We start from the raw sequence: 19,658 nt of genomic DNA, 5'->3' as shown, positions 1-19,658 counted from the left end.
ATTTTATAGAATGCCAAATAGAATGCCATTTTTATCAAAGTAAGAAATATGAAAATTATGATATACTTTATCTAGGCATTTTATATAAAAATAGGCATTCTATAGAATGACAAATGCTCTTTAGGCAAAGCATGAAATAAGGTGATGATAAGACTATTATTTAAAAGACGTACATTACACAAAAATACAAATATTATTTTAAAAAAAAATAGTAAAAGACTGACATTAAAAATCTTTTACTCAAAATATGTAAAACGAATTTGTGAATAAATTCATATTCTCTGTCTGGCTGAGCCCAGAAACCAATTATATCTGTCTACGTGACAACAGAAATTAAATTTAGGAAAAATCATAAGTTTCATAACAATGCCCTTTTTAATATGTTTTCGCTGTTCTGGAAGGGCTCACAAAGGTGGGTGCACAGTTTAGCATCATTACGTGTAACGTTTTTGTATTTGGTTGAAAGTTCTTTCAACATTCTGCCACGTTCTCCGTGTCCAGTTACCAAATTAATTTTCATGAAGTACGTGAAATAGCTCAGTGTCTGTGATGTAATACTCTATAGTACCGATGTTTTCTTTAGCAGCATAGGTGAGTTTACTTGTATTTTCCAAAAACTTCACACCATAGCAGTTCAACAACCAATAGTCCCGTGGTTCCTTCTTAGTAGCCATTTTGGCCTTTTTTTACGTCATTTATTAATTTTTAGTAAATAGTTCTGGTTATTCGATAGGATTGCCGGCTTGTCGTTTGCTATTATCTGGAAAGCCTAGGCAATGCGCGAAATGTTTAATCGTTTCATACATTGCCTGCCAGTTTTCGGCATTCTCTGTCGTGTGCTGTTGTTGTGACTTATCATCGTGGCAAGGAGAGCAAGACTGGCAAGGAGATGGCATTCATCATGGCAAGGAGAGCTAGACTGGCAAGGAGACCACATTCATCATAGCAAGGAGAGCAAGATTGGCAAAGAGATGACATTCATCATGGCAAGGAGAGCAAGACTGGCAAAGAGCCGACATTCATCATGGCAAGGAAAGCAAGATTGGCAAGGAGACGATATTCATTATGGCAAGGAGAGCAAGACTGGCAAGGAGACGGCATTCATCATGGCAAGGAGAGCCAGACTGGCAAGGAGACCACATTCATCATAGCAAGGAGAGCAAGACTGGCAAGGACATGGCATTCATCATAGCAAGGAGAGCAAGACTGGCAAGGAGGTGGCATTAATCATGGCAAGGAGAGCTAGACTGGCAAGGAGACCACATTCATCATAGCAAGGAGAGCAATACTGACAAGGAGATGACATTCATCATGGCAAGGAGAGCAAGATTGGCAAAGAGATGACATTCATCATGGCAAGGAGAGCAAGACTGGCAAAGAGACGACATTCATCATGGCAAGGAAAGCAAGATTGGCAAGGAGACGATATTCATTATGGCAAGGAGAGCAAGACTGGCAAGGAGACGGCATTCATCAGGGCAAGGAGACCACATTCATCATAGCAAGGAGAGCAAGACTGGCAAGGAGATGATATTCATCATGGCAAGGAGAGCGAGATTGACATTCATCATGGCAAGGAGAGCGAGACTGGCAAAGAGACGACATTCATCATGGCAAGGAGAGCAAAACTGCGCCTGTCGTTGGCAAGAGCACTGAGCACTATAGGTGACAGTGCGACTTCGCTCAGTTCCGCCCCAGTTTTGATGGAGAGCACCCGGGGGGACGGGTTAGATGGTCTCCCATCCCTCCTTCCCTACCACCAACCTCTCGAGAGGACTTTTGTCTCGTCATATATTTAGAGTGCCCTCATACTGCAAAGACATTATACATTTACAGACATTTATGCCTTCTCCAAGGTTCGAACGCGGACCCTTCGGTACCGCAGTAGGCTCTCCTAACCAATGTACCGTCTGGGCGGCTCGGCATTCTATAAAACGCCTTGGTATTCTATAAAAAGCATGATTTCGCACTTTGCCGGTAACACAAAAGCCATCAAAGTAATTTTTAAGAATAGTAATGGACTGTGTATGCTACTTATCGATACATTATTATTTTTTTTTTAATTTTTTTAATCGATAAGACAAATGTTTTTAAAGAAAAAATATGTCTTTAAGAAAATAGTCAAATCTCTTTAAGAAAAGAAACTTACGTTTCCGGTAGATTTAGTTGAGCAAATAAAAATACATTCTCCATACATCAAGGGCACTGTGACTGGTATCCTTGTGTCATTTCTGAAAGGAAATAAAATGAAAATTGCAAATAAAATCGCAATATGTTATTTAGACAGTTAATACGGGAAAATCGTTGCCATTAAGATCGACATTTGTATAAACTATGAAATCATATACCATTTAACTACCGACAAATTTCAGATATTTTTGGAGAAAGCAAGAAGCAATCGTTAATACTTTTCTCATGGTTGTCATAGTAAGCAGTATCAAAATAATTTTTGAGTATCTAGAAGCATAACATTGGAAACGAGTTGCATTTAAGTTTTTTGAGACTTTTTCGTTAAATTTAGCACTGAGAAAGTTAATTAGTTTGTCATTTATTAATACAGTTGTCATAACTCTTTCATAAATTATCTGATATTACTAATTCAGAATTCAAACAACAAAAATCAGCGTTATATTTACAAAATTTTCACAGGACTAGTTTCGATGGTTTTACCGAACCACCATCTTCAGCTGCAAAACCGCAAATGAACAAGATAGGAAATAATGATTAGATAAGATAAGAAAGCCTGGACAAGCAAGTGGCGCCATCTGTTGGTGAAACCAGAACTAAAACATAATTTCTTTAAAGGCCGAAGGCAAATTTGGATTGAAATCTGTTATCCAATCCAAATTTGCCTTCGGCCTTTAAAGAAATTATGTTTTAATTCTGGTTTCACCAACAGATGGCGCCACTTGCTTATTCTTGTCCAGGCTTTCTTATCTTATCTAATCATTATTTCCTATCTGGTTCATTTGCGGTTTTGCAGCTGAAGATGGTGGTTCGGTAAAACCATCGAAACGAGTCCTGTGAAAATTTTGTAAATATAACGCTGATTTTTGTTGTTTGAATTCTGAGTTAGTATTTATTCGGCGTGTTATTGTGTCTTAATTATCTGATATTAGTCCTATTTCTGAGTTGTCTAATTCGAGAGACAATAGCTTCTATCTGCCATTCCTATTTAATGTTGTCCATGATAATGATATCATAGGCTTTCATTTTCGTTTTTCCTAAGCCTCATTCAAAATAATCTCTTCAAACTACTTAGTAGGATGCATATTTCTAGAGACAATTTCAACATGTAAACGATGTACGCCGAAATGTTCTCATTCGCTTTCACTTGTAACTTTCTTTATCGAGTTTTATAGGTTTTCGGTAGTCAAAGTTTTATAGGTTTTCGGTAGTATCTAAGTAAATCTTTATTCATTAATATCAAATCTTATTATACGAGTATTTGCCTACATGAATTTGGTGATACTTTTACTGCATTATGTAGCATATCTGTTTGAATACAATGTGTCCAAATCAGGCATATATCATATTCTACAGCATTTAATTAATACGACGTATCAAAGTGTGTAAGTTTTGTTTTTGAATACAGCAAAACTGATATTAGGGCAACAAATTCGGAAGCACATCCTCTGCAACTTTAAATATTGCCATTTGTGAAATTCACAAAGAAATTTTCATATATTTTGAATATTATATCCAGCAAATAACCTGAAATTTTGACATTAGAAACACAATTAAATACTCCCAGTTTATTGCGTGATCTTTTAAACGTGAGTACTCGACCTTTACATAGACGAAGACGAGCAAACATGAGCAACCGTAATAAGATCTCGAAGATATACCGACATGATAGGCTTATTTCACATACCTGAATTCCGCGCTTCCATTTTTATGCATAATTTTGTTTCCAATAAGTTGTAGAAACTTAGAAATTGAATTATTCCTAAGAGAAGGATTGAATTTCTCCTAAGAGAAGACTATACTTGCTGAAGTTTTATTAACACTTCAGCAAGTATAGTGCTATTCAGATAGTTTTAAATGTACTGAATTTGTAATAACGTGACACTCTTTTGTAACATATAATGGAGTGTATATGCGTATTTAGACAGATAATGCTTAGCATACCTATTGTAATGTATAAATATGTTTTAATAATAGAAAGTATCAGATGCATAATGGTAACAGTAAAGTAGAATTTATAGTATGGAATGTTTAGAACTGAATGTTTAATATTAAATGTGTTTTCAACGTAGAACGTATAGCATATATAAAGTAACGGGAAATGGTATAAAATAGGAGTATCAATGGTAAAACAAACAGAAAGTATAGCGCATCTATTTACCTCACGAATGAGTAACTAGTATAATATGTATAGCACACTCCTAATCAAGTAAAGCGTATTTAAATCATGTATATTGTACCTAATGTAAAAGTTCATGTTCTGTCTGTATCTGGATTTAATAGTAATGTATATCGCTTTAGTATATCTAATGTATAATATATTTAATACAATGTCAAGCTCACTATATAAGTAGATTCTGTGAATTTAGCTCACTGTATTAATAAGCAAGTGTGTAGGTTGTAGCAAGTAGTTCAAATATGTTAGTGTTACGTGAATTATGTACAGAGTAACTGTAATCGCAAGTGATATATATTTAATGCAAAGTAATGTATATATAGCTATGGTGCCTAAGTGAAGAGTATACTGTAATCGCAAGTGTTCCTTGTCTAACACAATGTACAGTATTTATGTAACACAGTATTTATGCATTTTTTTATTTTTGTATATACTTATATTCCAGGGTTATTAATCTAGTATTACTTGAATGTATTGGATGTAAAATTAGCATGTCACAAACGGCCCTATATGACCATGTTCTTATGTTTCTCTTTCATTTCAATAATTACTGTGGCCCGGGCAACTGGATGGCACAGAAACATATCGGATGCTCTGGATAATGGTGGACGTGGTGCTGTACTGATTAACCACTATGGTAAAGGAACAGTTCCCACGTCCTCCGTCACTCACTCACTCACTCCTAAGAGAAGAATCTCCTCTAGGAGTAAGGACGAGCAAAGATGAGCAACCCCAATAACATCTCGAAGACATGCCGCCATTTTTATGCATAATTTTGTTTAAAATAAGATGTAGAAACGTAGAAATTGCATTTTTCCTAAGAGAAGAATTGAATTTCTCCTAAGAGAAGAATCTCCTCTAGGAGCAACGACGAGCAAGGATGAGCAACCCCGATAACATCTCGAAGACATGCCGCCATTTTTATGCATAATTTTGTTTCCAATAAGATGTAGAAACGTAGAAATTGCATTTTTCCTAAGAGAAGAATTGAATTTCTCCTAAGAGAAGAATCTCCTCTAGGAGCAAGGACGAGCAAGGATGAGCAACCCCAATAACATCTCGAAGACATGCCGCCATTTTTATGCATAATTTTGTTTCCAATAAGATGTAGAAATGTAGAAACGTAGAAATTGCATTTTTCCTAAGAGAAGAATTGAATTTCTCCTAAGAGAAGAATCTCCTCTAGGAGCAAGGACGAGCAAAGATGAGCAACCCCAATAACATCTCAAAGGCATGCCGCCATTTTTATGCATAATTTTGTTTCCAATAAGATGTAGAAACGTAGAAATTGCATTTTTCCTAAGAGAAGAATTGAATTTCTCCTAAGAGAAGAATCTCCTCTAGGAGCAAGGACGAGCAAAGATGAGCAACCCCAATAACATCTTGAAGGCATGCCGCCATTTTTATGCATAATTTTGTTTCCAATAAGATGTAGAAACGTAGAAATTGCATTTTTCCTAAGAGAAGAATTGAATTTCTCCTAAGAGAAGAATCTCCTCCAGGAGCAAGGACGAGCAAGGATGATCAACCCCGATAACATCTCGAAGACATGCCGCCATTTTTATGCATAATTTTGTTTCCAATAAGATGTAGAAAGGTAGAAATTGCATTTTCCCTAAGAGAAGGATTGAATTTCTCCTAAGAGAAGAATCTCCTCTAGGAGCAAGGACGAGCAAAGATCAGCTACCACAATAACATCTCGAAGATATGCCGACATGATAGGCTTATTTCTCATACCTGAATTCCGAGCTTCCATTTTTATGCATAATTTTGTTTCCAATAAGATGTAAAAACGTAGAAATTCTCTTAAGAGAAGAATCTCCTAAGAATCTCCTCTCTCCATCATTTCGAGACTTAGAAATTCTCTTAGGCCTCGCGCGGCATGAATTATATCTCAGTAGGCGAGAAATTTAATAAAAACTCCACACCAACCTTTTGGAAACCGCGCTTTGTTAATAAAAGTCATTAGTAACCTCAAAACAAAAATCCATACTTTCCAGCAAAATAATACGTGTTGAGAATACTTTTCCAAAATTATGAATATTATTTTAAGAAGTTCTGCTACTGGGTTCTATATCTTTTGAATTCTTATATTCTATATCTATTCTATGTATTTAAAAACGGATGCTGATAGTTACCTCCAGTGAGCACCTAACACTTTTTAGTTGTTAGAAACTTGATGAATATTAGCCATTGCTATGGACTTGAATTAAAAAAAATGCAATAACTACATGTAAGATATTTATTTAAATTAGCCAGTTATTTCAAGTTCAGAATCTATACTCTCATTTCTCTCTTTAAATTTAATTTAATTAATTTAAATCTCTTTAAATCTCTCAAATTACTTAAAACTTCCCTTTTTTAAAATGCGTAGTCAAAGCGTGTTCCGTCTGCCGAAGGCCACGTTGTTAGATGACATTTTACGATAGCATTCTGTCCATGGCGTTGCTTTAATCTTGCCAACAGTGCTGTCACGCCGGTGTATTATTAAGCAGTTGGAGCCAACTAGCGGGTTAATTATCTCTGAGCAGCCTTTGGCTATCTTAAGACTAAGATTTAGTTTAAATTTGAATTCTTTACTTTTTGAGTTTAAGCAATAAATGCTGGCTGTTTTTTTTAAGAACCGGGAATATCTTCTGAACTATTTGAGTTCTTAATAAACGGTACTTCCTACGTTTCTGTCTGCATTATAGACATAGCGATAATTCGCTTAGCTCTAATTGGAGGCTTGACTTAGTCTCTGTTTCCAAACAGAATGAGACTCTACTTAGACAATTAAAAAGACTCTACATAGATAATTGAAGATAGTTAAAATTTCATTTGTAAAATCATTTTATATATGAGGACTCAGCAGCAAATTTGCATTTCTCGGCTGCAAAATGCATAATATTCTGTTAGTTTTCAGCAATAAATATATCAGGAACCGTGCTATATCTCGTGATGCTTTTTCTAATGATATATTATGCAGTGAGAATATCAGATCCCAGATAAAATTTTATTTTACTGCTATAGAAAACATTTTACAAATGCTTGCGGCTCTAAGTCCAGAAGGCAGCGTTAACGTATATTCTCTGTCATCTGATTAGGAAAACTAATTTCAAAGTCGCTGAGTTCTCTTTCCACACTCAAATTCCAATTTGCAGACAGAGAGTAAACATGTCATATTTACTGAATTTATAAGCCCTTTTTACTCTTATGGGTGCCTTTCTGACCACGAGCAGCAAATTCTCATATGAAATTCCGGCGTATATTTTTTAACAGAATACTTGGAGTATTTCACGTGGTTTTCTAAGAATAGTCAGATTGGAAATTCTAATACAGGACGTCTTTGTTCTGAAACCAACTCGCAGTATTTTCACTGCTGCAGGAAACCCTTGCTACGGAATTATTAAGCAGTTAAATAATCATAATTAGCAGAAAAGTTAGGTCTTTAAATGGCTACGAAAGATGTTCCACAAGAGAGTTTCAAACATCTTTGTGCCAAGCAGCGGAAGGTAGCCAACTCGTGTATTAAATTCTTTTAAACTTTGATTAATAAAATCCTGAACATCATTTTATTTAATTCTATGATGTAATGAGGACTCATCTCTATTTTAAGAGCCATTCAAAACGGTATGCATTTGTCTCAGACATTCCTAGCATCTTTTCATATTCCAAATATAATAAGTCCTGCTGGCCAATGCTTTTGAAACACCTGTTTCCCGTGAGATAACAACGTAGAGATTTCGTTAGAGAACTCTGTAGATACTCCAAGTTCGGCAATTTTTTCTTACGTTAAAATTCTTTTTTTCTTTGTTGTTTTTGTTTACGAGTTTTCTCGTTGAATAATCCAGTTTCCCTTACTCTAACAACTATATTTCCGACAGTAATCCTGTAAGGAACTGGAATGTCAGGGAATTTCTCTATGAATTCTTTACACACTTCTGTACAAGAATTTGTTTTTACGTAATTTGTCGTGGTACTATTCGGTTTCGAGGGACGTAAAAATTCGCCAAACTATTGTTGATGCCGATGCTGCCAAAAATAATTGCGGCAACCCTAATAATTTCGGCAAGAAAGGAAGTATAATAGTAAATAACTATTTAAGATTGATGTTTTAATTTAGAAGAAAGGTTAATTTCATATAATTATTTTTTTATTATTATAATTTATATGAAAAAGGCTAAGCATCACTGTATGGAAGCATAAGAGTAAATAACTATTTCAGATGATTATTATAATTTATATAAAAATTGCTAAACATAGCTGAATGGATGCCTGCATCGCTATTTCGCTACCGACTTATCGCTAAAGCATAATTTCATCTCGTTGGCTGTTCAAACGTAATTTTCTATAATGAATGATGCGTTTTCTTTGAAAATATTCTCGGTAAAGTGCAGAATCGCTCACTTATTTGTTTACCGCTTTTTACAAGGGTAAAAACAATTGGATTTTCGTCAATTTTCTTTTGCTTTTTAAGTGAAAATAGGTCGATGCATTAGATAAAGTCAAGGTTGTGCGCAGTGCCATTTTTGTTCATTTTTGTTTTTTTAAGTGAAAATAGGTCGATGTGCACATGGATACCGAGTATGTGCAATTCTTAAAAACGCGGCAAGCAGTGGGTGATTCTGCACTTTATCCAAAATTCTATTGCCGACTTTTCGTCATGGGCAATTCCCAAATTGTTAAATCTATAGGATATCAAAAAAGGATTTAAAATTAAAAAAAAGGATTTAAAAATTAAACTAGTATTTCAATGGCGTCTTAAGAAATATGGAACTATATAAACTTACGCAATCTGAAATCAATGCGTAAGCTAGATTTGGGGCGCTGTTCAATGGGCGCGTTTGCTAGATTTGGCGCTTTTGTGCATACATTTTCGCTGCAATTTTTTTACGGCCCTCGAAACCGAACAGTACCGTTGTTGTTCCTTATAGCCTTATGCGGAAATCAATCCATTTACATCAGGCCACTTGCTAAAAACAAAACAGTAAACTCAAAATTACACTACCAAATATTAAAAACATTTAAAAGTTACAGCACTAAAATTTTTACAATGCCAAAAAAAAACTTTTTACGTAAGTGTCATACGCAAAAATGTTTTGACTAAAGCATAGACCCCACACATAACATATATTTTAAATAAGTTTCGGGGTACTAAAGCATTACTTAACCCCTTAATTGCCCGAAACTCCGTTCTATCTCTTCAAAATAAAATTCATGTTTTCCAGTCTATGTTACGACCCATCATAACTTACGCCTGTCCGGTCTGGGGTTTTTGATTGTGACTCTAAAATAAAAATGATTCATCAAAGCCAGAATATCATACTCAGTTAATATTACGAAAATTAATGTATGCACAACAAAAATTGCCAAAAAATGTTTCAGGAATATTGAAAAAGTGAATAACAGCTCAATCCCAAGTCTGAATTATGACTACGCAGACGACGAAAATAGAAAAAGACTTGGAGCAGTCTCCGGCGCTTAAGTTAATTCATTTTGTTCGTTGAGTTTTGAATTGTGAATCTATCTACTCCTGAATCTCTTCATTTTTCACAGTAAAACTTGTCTAATTTCCCTCATCTCTATGAAGTTTTAAAGGTACGCATAAGTGTCGCCATCTACGTTCAATACCAGTAACTATTTCTAGCCTAGCGCCACTACTGTGTCAACATCTAGTTTCAGATTACAGAACTCTGCCTACGCACGCATCAATGGCTTCACTCAGGTTTTAATCCAGTATGTTCCAAATTTCAACTAATTTCATTATTAATTCCCTACAATAGATGTTTAGAGCAGCCAAATTATTTCTCTCCTTGATCCTGCAGTTACTTTATTTTATTAACTAAATCTACTTTGATACTTAATATTTGCACTTAGCCCCGCCAACTGACCAATGCCTGATTAACAAGATATGCACTTACTTTTCGGTACACCATTGGACTACGTGACCCAGTAGCTCCGCCCAGAACTCCAAAAACCTTCCTTCACCTTCCATCTTCGTCCATTTCAGCACCAGCAGCCATAACAATAGCATGCGACATCTTAGATATGCCTCTTATTGCTATTCGTTATTGCATTTCGACACCCCCGATAACGACGAAGTGACTAACTCGATGCTACGTATATGCGCAAGGCAATTCACAAGATTTATTCTCATTTAAGAAATATGCCATGTTATGGTAGGGAAGTTATGCCATTCCATACGCTGTTATACGCAGGATGCGGCTTATAGCCCAGGAGCCTGATTTAACGTGCTTCTCACCTGAGCCTTTAACCCCTTAACTGCCGCGGAAAACGTACAAGATTCATTTCCCAGTGCCACGGTTTTTCACAGAGGCGCGCGTAGTTATGCGATGTATTAGGGGGAAAATAAGTGCAAGTTTTACTTTCTAAAAACTGTTTACTTTCACAAAATAAAGAATAAAATAAAAAAATGAATGCACAAAATTTAATGTTTTGAGTAAAGGTATAATAAAAAGATGTAAGTATAATACAAATGAGGGTTTTAAAATAAAAAAGGTTCCTAAAATGGAGTTTCGATCAATTCATTTTTAGACCAGTAAAGTGTAATATCATGTTTCAGTGTTATACTTTGGAAAATCGAGTATGCCTAAAAAAATATATTTCTTCTGAACTGGTTGAATGCCACGATTTTGTTCTTTATGTTTTGTTTGCAAGGTGTTGCTTCATATACTCGTCTAAAAAACGGTTAGTTTCAGTTACAATATGAAGCACAAGCAGTTCATCAAAAAATAATTCAAAAAAGTTAAATGGTTTTGAAACATCCTTTATATCTTTCTTTATTCCTGGAACCTACTACAAAAAGTAAACGAAAATGGAGGACACAGAATAAAAAAAAAAAAAAAAAAAAGTTTTACGCAAAACAGCACCAACCAATACCGCGCAGTTATCACTTTCACCGCTTTAGACACACCCCTCTCTTCAATTTCTCCCCACACTTCTCTGAAATAGTATCCTCCTTCGCATACTTTGTCAAGGTCATTGTGGTGTTGCATTCCAAAGCTTTGCGAATAATTTTACGAGTAGCAGCTCAAAGCAAATGATAGTAGTTTGGAAGGGCGTATATATACGCTTGGGGCAATTAACGCATCGGCTGAGCAGAGCGTATATATACGCCCGCGGCAGTTAAGGGGTAGGGCAAACTAATCCCCATACAACTCGACGGGGAATCGGAGACAATAGCAGCTTCGACTAGCGCCGGCCTCCTATCGCTTTGACCGCCTGCGCGTTGGCTGAGTTGGCTGACACAAACATGTTTGAAATGCACTATGCACACTCCTTGGAAACCACTAAAGGACTCGCGAGCATAAACACTCAAAATTTTATGACTGTCACATCGCTATAATATATGAAATATAGGAAAATGTTACACAAGAATAAAATATTTGTATTATGGTTCGGAGGATTGGCAGTCATTCAGTTTTGATGTGTTCATGGAAATTTCAAATATGGAAATTAGAATGATAAATTTTTTGTTAATTACAGAAGTTCGAGATATATATAATTATAAAAATATATATTATATTTTGCGTTCAAACATCAGACCAATTCTGTAGTTTGTATTTAAAGAAACATAAGTTTGAAATTTAGAAACTAACCTGTATACATGAAAAGAAGATCTAGCTAGGTTTCTCAAATCCTCCGTGCCAGTAGCTCTACAGGGGACAGCAAAATGTCCTTCGCTGTCCAAATCCAATGGTAATGCGGCTAGGAGGGCGCATTTGCTGCCTTTTGTCCATCTTAATGAAACTATGTCACCATTACGTATAACGCCATGAATATTCGCGGTAAGTTCCACCTGAAAAGTAATCGGAATACTTGCCAGAAATGTCTGCAAAAACATATGGTCAACATTTTATATTATTTTTGTTGAATGATTGTACAATACGCAACATCCGGTTTTTATATAGATTATTCGAAAATAATATTTATTCACATTTAAAGTTAAACAGCAGAAAAATTATTACAAGATGGCTTGATATTACATTTTGCACTTAAAGCTCCAATGTCTGTGTAAGCTCATTATACAGCAGCCATTCCTGATTTTATACAGTTCTTTCACACTCCTGCAGCAGGAGTACGATAAACAGCAAAAGTAAGCACATGTTTCCTTTCAGAACCCTTGTCATCCAGAATCTTTATCTATTAGTACAAAAAGTCCCAGAATTGTTTCTGCTAATTACTCAGACGTTCAATTACTGCCTCACTTCGACACATCACATTGAAACATGATTCAAGCCACTCTAGGCAACAACTCTTCACTGGACCTGAGACGGAAGAGGAATACCCACCCCTTTAATAATTCAGCCCAGATTTTCATACACGTCTCCAAGTTGGTTTATGACTGCAACGCACACCTTTTATGAAAAATAGCTATTGTAAAACTTTAGATTTACAGCGCTACGATGCCTGGATACCTCATCGCCAACCAGATGTCTTATCGCTCATCACGTGACATTGGTCACACCCCCTGCATCTGCTATCCTGTCTCCGTGAGAACTACGTTTGGTATTTCCTTACCTGCAGCGCTCCTAGAAGCACCAAAGTTCGATAGCCGGAACACAACCTGCAATTTCGCAAGTTAATCGCGGCAAATAAAGCAAGTTGGAGTTGGAGTTCTAATTCCATCTCCTTGTTTCCACCATCGGATTCATCCAGGAAACTTTCAACGCCATCCCATTGTGCATTTCCTTCAGGTTTACAGGGAAGTACTGCGAATGCAGTAGAACCCCTGTATAAATACTTCTGTATCAACGTATCTAACATTCCAGCGATATGGACTGTGCGTCCCGGGGGGGCAGCACTTTGATGTCTATTATGTGTTAAAAACCTTCAACGACTGGTCAATTCAACTATGCTCCGCTCACTTCTGTTATATGCCTCAAGTACTACGCCTATGATATTCTATTAGCTTCAAGACACGGAGGAAGGAGGACGCTACGGGCGTAGCACCTACGAGGAGAAAATTATGCCAAAGTTTTTATGCTACAGATGTGCTAAATTGCTTTTACGACGTGAAAGTTTTGCTTCAGATGTGTTAAATGGCTATTTTACCCAAGTTTTGTCACTGTTACATATTGTCACATTGGATGTGATTCAGCACTTCAAGTGCACAGGTTTGTTCCAACATTTGGATTTATTTTTCACTTTTAAGATACCCACTAAGGATAGATATAGATAGGTAAAGACTTTAGTGTCGTACACCTATTAAATAAGCGAAAAAAAATAAAACTTGCCAAAGCGAGATACTTTTTTGTCTCATAGGCGCTTCTTAATTTGTTAGAAACTCTTCCTGCTTGATGACGTGGTCATATAATATATGCAAATATTTCTACAATAATTAATTTCAATGTTCTTTGATAACCGACTTTTTAAAGTTTATTACTTCAAGAACTTTATCTACTATATGATTCTTCCAGAAGATTACATGGTTAAACATTTTGCAGCTCCTCTCCTCACGGAACAGTTTCGCCTCTATTAATCTTCTAAATATTACTACCGCTTTCACGAACTTTCACTTTCCTGCATCTCTTCTTTGAAAGTTATCTACCACATTTATCAGTATTGCTGTTTCTTTCCTCTTACCACTATACGATTCCGGATTCTAAAATCATAATAATAATTTCTAAAATGGTATAGATTATTTAATATTAAAAAATTAATTCGATTTTGTATTTCAGAAAAACAGAATTAAACAAGGTCTTAAAATTACCATACATATTACCACACGTGAAAATTATATATCTCTTAATGTGATGACAATGCACTAGGAAAAAGTGGCACCCAAGCCTGGCTCGCTCTAGGCTGCCTTACATGGTTAATAGATCCAAACCCTTGAGGCCATCCAAGAAGACAAACGTTCAACCCAGAGGGATAATTTTTGTTTCACACAGTCTGTAAAAGCACACAAGTCAAAGGTGGACGGCAACGATGCATCAACCACAAAGATAACAAAGTCGTAGTAAGACATCAACCGTCCCCCAGTGTTGACCAAGTCGAGCCAAACCCTCAAGGACAATTTTTGATATCTGGCCATGTAACGTCCCCACAACCAAGGGCAAACAGAACAGTACCATATGATCCCTGCCGAGCCTGAACCTACCACCGAATATACAGTGGTTCTAGTCACTGTGAAGCCTGTTAATTTTTCTCCAGAAGTCGAGCCTGTCTAGATCTTGACCAAGCCAGCACGCCGGGATTGCTTCCAGTCGACTTCTGGGGGGGGCTGTGTGATGACAATAAATATCTGCCTACTAACCAGATTGTCACGGTAGCTTTTAAAATTCGCTTTGTACACAATGAAGCTTCATAGCTTCATATACTGGCATATATGAACCTTTCTTGGCAAAACTAATGAAAATCATCAACTTCTTCATCAACATCCTTCATCAACTTCTTCTCACATAACTTTCTTGCTCAACGAGTCGTCTTTATCCTTCTCGTTTTCATGTTTTTTCTCAAGTTCATGTCAAATTACTTCCTCGTCTTATTGAAAGATTGTGATGGAATCAGAACACATCCATTCAAGATTGCACCGAATATTAATCTTCTCCGAAACTAAATTCATTATGTCGGTCACGGACGCCTGACGTGTTTCAAAACTAAGAGAATCTTCGTAAATCGAGTAATCTTCGTAAATCGAGTAAACCAAAACAAAACCAACCCAGCGTAACAAAGCTTCTACAACCAATAAGCAAAGGAATCATTCAAATTTTTCTGAAGATGGATTACCAATCACTTTTATCCGTCGATACCTTTGAAGCTAGAGTGTAGGAGAAGGTCTCTGAACGAACATGATCATAGACCACGAATTAGCGATCAGCGATGGAAAGTATTGTTCTTTACATCTTTCCAAGCCCAGTGACAAAGGTAACCTAGCGTTTTTCAATGTGAATTATTTCTGTAAACCCACTACCTTCAGAGACCTTCTCCTACACACTAGCTTCAAAGGTATCGACGGATAAAAGTGATTGGTAATCCATCTTCAGAAAAATTTGAATGATTCCTTTGCTTATTGGTTGTAGAAGCTTTGTTACGCTGGGTTGGTTTTGTTTTGGTTTAGTTGATTTTAGCAAAGCATCGCTTGGATTATCTACCTAAGAGAAGGGATGCCTTCATGAAGGACTTCCTAAGGGAAACTGGCTCGTACACGTTACACAAGGGGAAAACCACGAAATTACCCATGCAGCCAACTCCTTTGCATGGATCGGAACTACTAGTATTCAGCGATTTTACCGCTCTACCTCTGGTATGCCTTGTTACTTTGGGAGACAGAAACATAACACAATGTTTTCACATTTTAAATCTTCAGATTGTTAGCCCATAACATACTTTGTATCGCATAGATTTAAGTTTTGGATTTAAATCTAGACATCTTCAAAAATGCTGTTATTAGCGGTTATGAAAGAATTAACTGTACGTAGGATTAAGTTGAGATTTCTAAATTACAGTGCAATTTTGAGAATTAATACCTCAACATTTTCATTTTCTCTTGCTATTCTAAATTAATATTTTAATTTTCAGACTTTATGCTGATATGTGTCGATTCTATCTCTCTTAATTCAAACTAAAAATATATACGATTAAAAAATTTAGGTTATACTGAAACTGATAATTAAGTTTATACTGAAAATAATAATATTGGTTATACTGAAATTACTGATAATACTGGTTATACTGATAATACAAGTTATAATGACTACTGGTTATACTGAAACTGAGAAGAGTAATTTAAATTTATTATCATCTGAAATTGTTACCTGTTTGCATAATGCCTGTTTGTACAGCATTAAGTTTGTCTTGGGCATCTCTTGTCGTGCACACTGGATAAGAAGATTTCAGTTAATCAGTATACATTCATTTGTATAAACATAAGTAATTAAGGATATTTCTTATCTTAAATACAGTTTTCATCATTTAAAAATTTCTAAATAGTTAGAATGCAAGTCATAAATTCACATTAAAAAAAATATATTTAGGAGTGGTTTCTAAAACATTTGTTTCTGTGGGCAATCATCATATAATTTTTTTCTCCTCTTTAAGGGGCGTAAAAAACAGAGGGACAGAAACGTTATATGTCATAAAAGTGCATCTTTCTAAAAGCTGATGCTGACCTTTTTCTAAACTAACAGGAGCTAGTTATTATGCCCGATTTTGCTTTCGATAACTTTTCCTGCCTATAATTATGCCTGCATATTTATAACACGTCTGTGAAATTATGTTTCCAGGATTCTGAATTAATATTTTGAAAAGCTTATTCTGTTTCGTTATGAATTTATATCACTTATGGAAATTGTTTTGCAAAAACTGATGGTGCAGTATTTTATTAAAAATCTTGTGAATTTGCAATTACAGCAATTTATAATTTAAGCTAAGGCCTTCTGTGCAAATAATTTAGAACAGTTATAAGAGAAGTATAATTCATCGAACTATTCATTATCAGTATTATATTAAAAAACAAAACGTAAATCAAAGAATGCATCGATGGCACACGTTTGTTTCAGAAAATCAAAAGTAATCTGTGTCTTTATGAATCCAACCCCTGCTGTATAAAAAATTGAAAAATTATATTATCAAACAGATAAATAAATTTTTAAAATATTATTATTTTTGAGCAAACCGAGTCGAAAAAAAACAAAACATACAAATGTAAGCAATACATAGAAAATATAAATTTATGTAAATTATGTTATATATATATATATATATATATATATATATATATATATATGTAATGAAAATGAGGTTGGATGACACGACATGAATGATTTGATCGGGAATGCGGTGCAAACTTGCATTAAAATTTGCGATGAAACAGGACTTTTCCCATGATTCACTGTGAACTCATTTAGAATTTTTTATAATTAGAACTGGCGAAGAATGTAATGACAAAACACTTTTGGAGGCACTGAAACAAGAACACTGAGACGTAGATGCGTAGAAATACTAATTGCGTAGATACTTGATGCTTAGAGCGTCCATCCATTTTTGAAGAAGAAGCAGTCGAGCCGGATTAAATTTCTTTAATCCGGCTCGACTGCTTCTTCTTCAAAAGCTTTATTTATATAAATTTTATTTATATAAATTCCCATTTTGTGGCCACAATTCACTTGGCACTCTACTCGTGCCTATTAAAGAACATTTACAATTTTGATATTATTGCCATAGAAGCGAAAGTAGCAGCACACACATGATTGGAGAGAGGCGTCTGGCCAAGAGGAAAGCACAAGCAAAAGTGACGCATCATTTCATAGAAAAGGAGGGAGACAGTCAAAAGCTTCAATTTTTAGTTTTGGTTTGAAATTTGGTGATTGTTCAAGAGGCATCTGCATTAACGGTTACGTAAGATCGCATGATTATTTTGAATGACGCAGTTTAGACTTACAGCGCTATTTTTAGGACAGATAGAGGAAGTTCACAAATGAAATAAAAGAGGTTATAGTGAATTAATTTAGAAGTTTGCTTTCATATTTTTATCTTACATACATATGTAGAGTCCATGTGGGCGTCAGAAGTTAAATCTACGAGACGTTTTCATTTAGAAAACCATTTTATTGGACCAGAACGCACACCAAATACACCTATGGCATACAAAATACTAATAGAAAACTGCTGACGCCTTACATCTAGCTTTGAATTTTAATTCCTGTTGCCAACTCTAAGAAAGCATTCATAATAACTATAATCAAACTATATATTTCTCTGATTTTTTCAAGCCGATTATTTAATTTTTGGTCAATTCCTACATATATATTACACTCATGTCCATAAATTAAGGATAATGCAAAATCAGGCAAAGGAAGAGTTAGAAGCAAAATTAATTTGACTTATTTGTAAAGCTTATTTATTAAACAAAAGGTAAACAGCAAAAAAAAGATGCTATATGTTTGATATTATTAAAAAATTAGCAATTTTTTCTCCCTGGAGCAAATTACAAAAAAAAAAAAAACCTATTTACAAAAAACCAATATTACATGGTTGGTATGATTGTTAATACAGTGTATGTCTCCCAGACGATGCAATACAGTCCGTACAACGCCTAGGCATGCTGAATATCAAATTATCGATCTGATCTTGGGGGATATTACACCACTCAAAAAGCAATTCTCTCCGAAGTTCCGGTAGACGTGTAGGAGGAGGTTGACGGGCTGCAACTCGTCGGCCAAGCATGTCCACGCCTGCTCTACTGGGTTCAAGTCCGGTGAGAATGCTGGCCAGTCCATACCGATTGAAGGCATTCGCTTACGATGTTTGCGCGGTGAGGACGGGCGTTGTCATTCATAAACACAAATTGTGCGCCCATGGCGCCAAAAACAAATGTACATGTTGTTCCAGAATGACGTCCCGATAGATTTGGCTTGTCATGGTTCCAATTTGAACATGCAGGTCAATTCTGGAACTCAGAATATTTCCATCCCAAACGAGCACTCCTGCACCACCGTAACCATGTCGTTCAATGATGTTTTCTTGGTGGTAACGGGTACCTGGCGCTCTCCATATGAACGTCCGGCGAGAATCAGACTGCAAGCTAAACCTGGACTCTTCGGAAAACATCACACATGTCCACAGTTGCGGTGTCCACAATGCATGCTCTCTACTCCAGGCTAACCGCAGGCGACAGTGAGTTGCAGTAAGTGGAACGCGTCTGACAGGTCTACGAGCATATAGACCAATCTGTCCTAAGCGTCTGTACACGGTATGCCTTGAAATTGTCGTACCAGTGGCTGAAGAGAGCTGACGAGACAGGTCTGAGGCTGTGCTCCGCCTGTTTCTTTCGGCAGTAACTGCCAAATACCGGTCCTTATTCGGCGTTGTAACTCTGGGGCGACCTGTGCTGTAACGTCTACTCACATTACGATCATCTTGGAATCGTTGCCAAAGCCTGGAGATGACACTTTGGGCAAGTCCAAGTTCGTCTGATACTTCCAGTCGGGTACGTCCACATTCCAGACGGCCGATGATTCTATCACATAAAAAACCATCCAAATGCGTCCTTTGTGTCATAACTATTCGGTTATTGCACTGAAATGCTTATAAAGCGCCTGCGAACAATTTTACTTCTTTGCCTGTATTCCTTATATATCACTCTCTTACACTCTCGTCATTGTGACGTACCATCGGTGTCATCTGGTTACTTCCTGAAATTTGCATATGATTCTTGAAAATGTGTGTAGTGATTTTACAGGTGATATATTTATTTTAGAGTTCGATTTCCGCGTGACTCCGAATTATCCTTAATTTATGGACATGTGTGTATAAAACTGAAAGTGAATGAAGAATTTCAACTATCTAA

The sequence above is a fragment of the Stegodyphus dumicola genome, chromosome 11, assembly GCF_044657685.1.
Source record: "Stegodyphus dumicola isolate Sdum_Otavi_A_Nest chromosome 11, ASM4465768v1".
Classification (NCBI taxonomy): Eukaryota; Metazoa; Arthropoda; class Arachnida; order Araneae; family Eresidae; genus Stegodyphus; species Stegodyphus dumicola.
The sequence above is the reverse complement of the archived record's forward strand: the minus strand, read 5'-3'. Positions refer to the sequence as shown.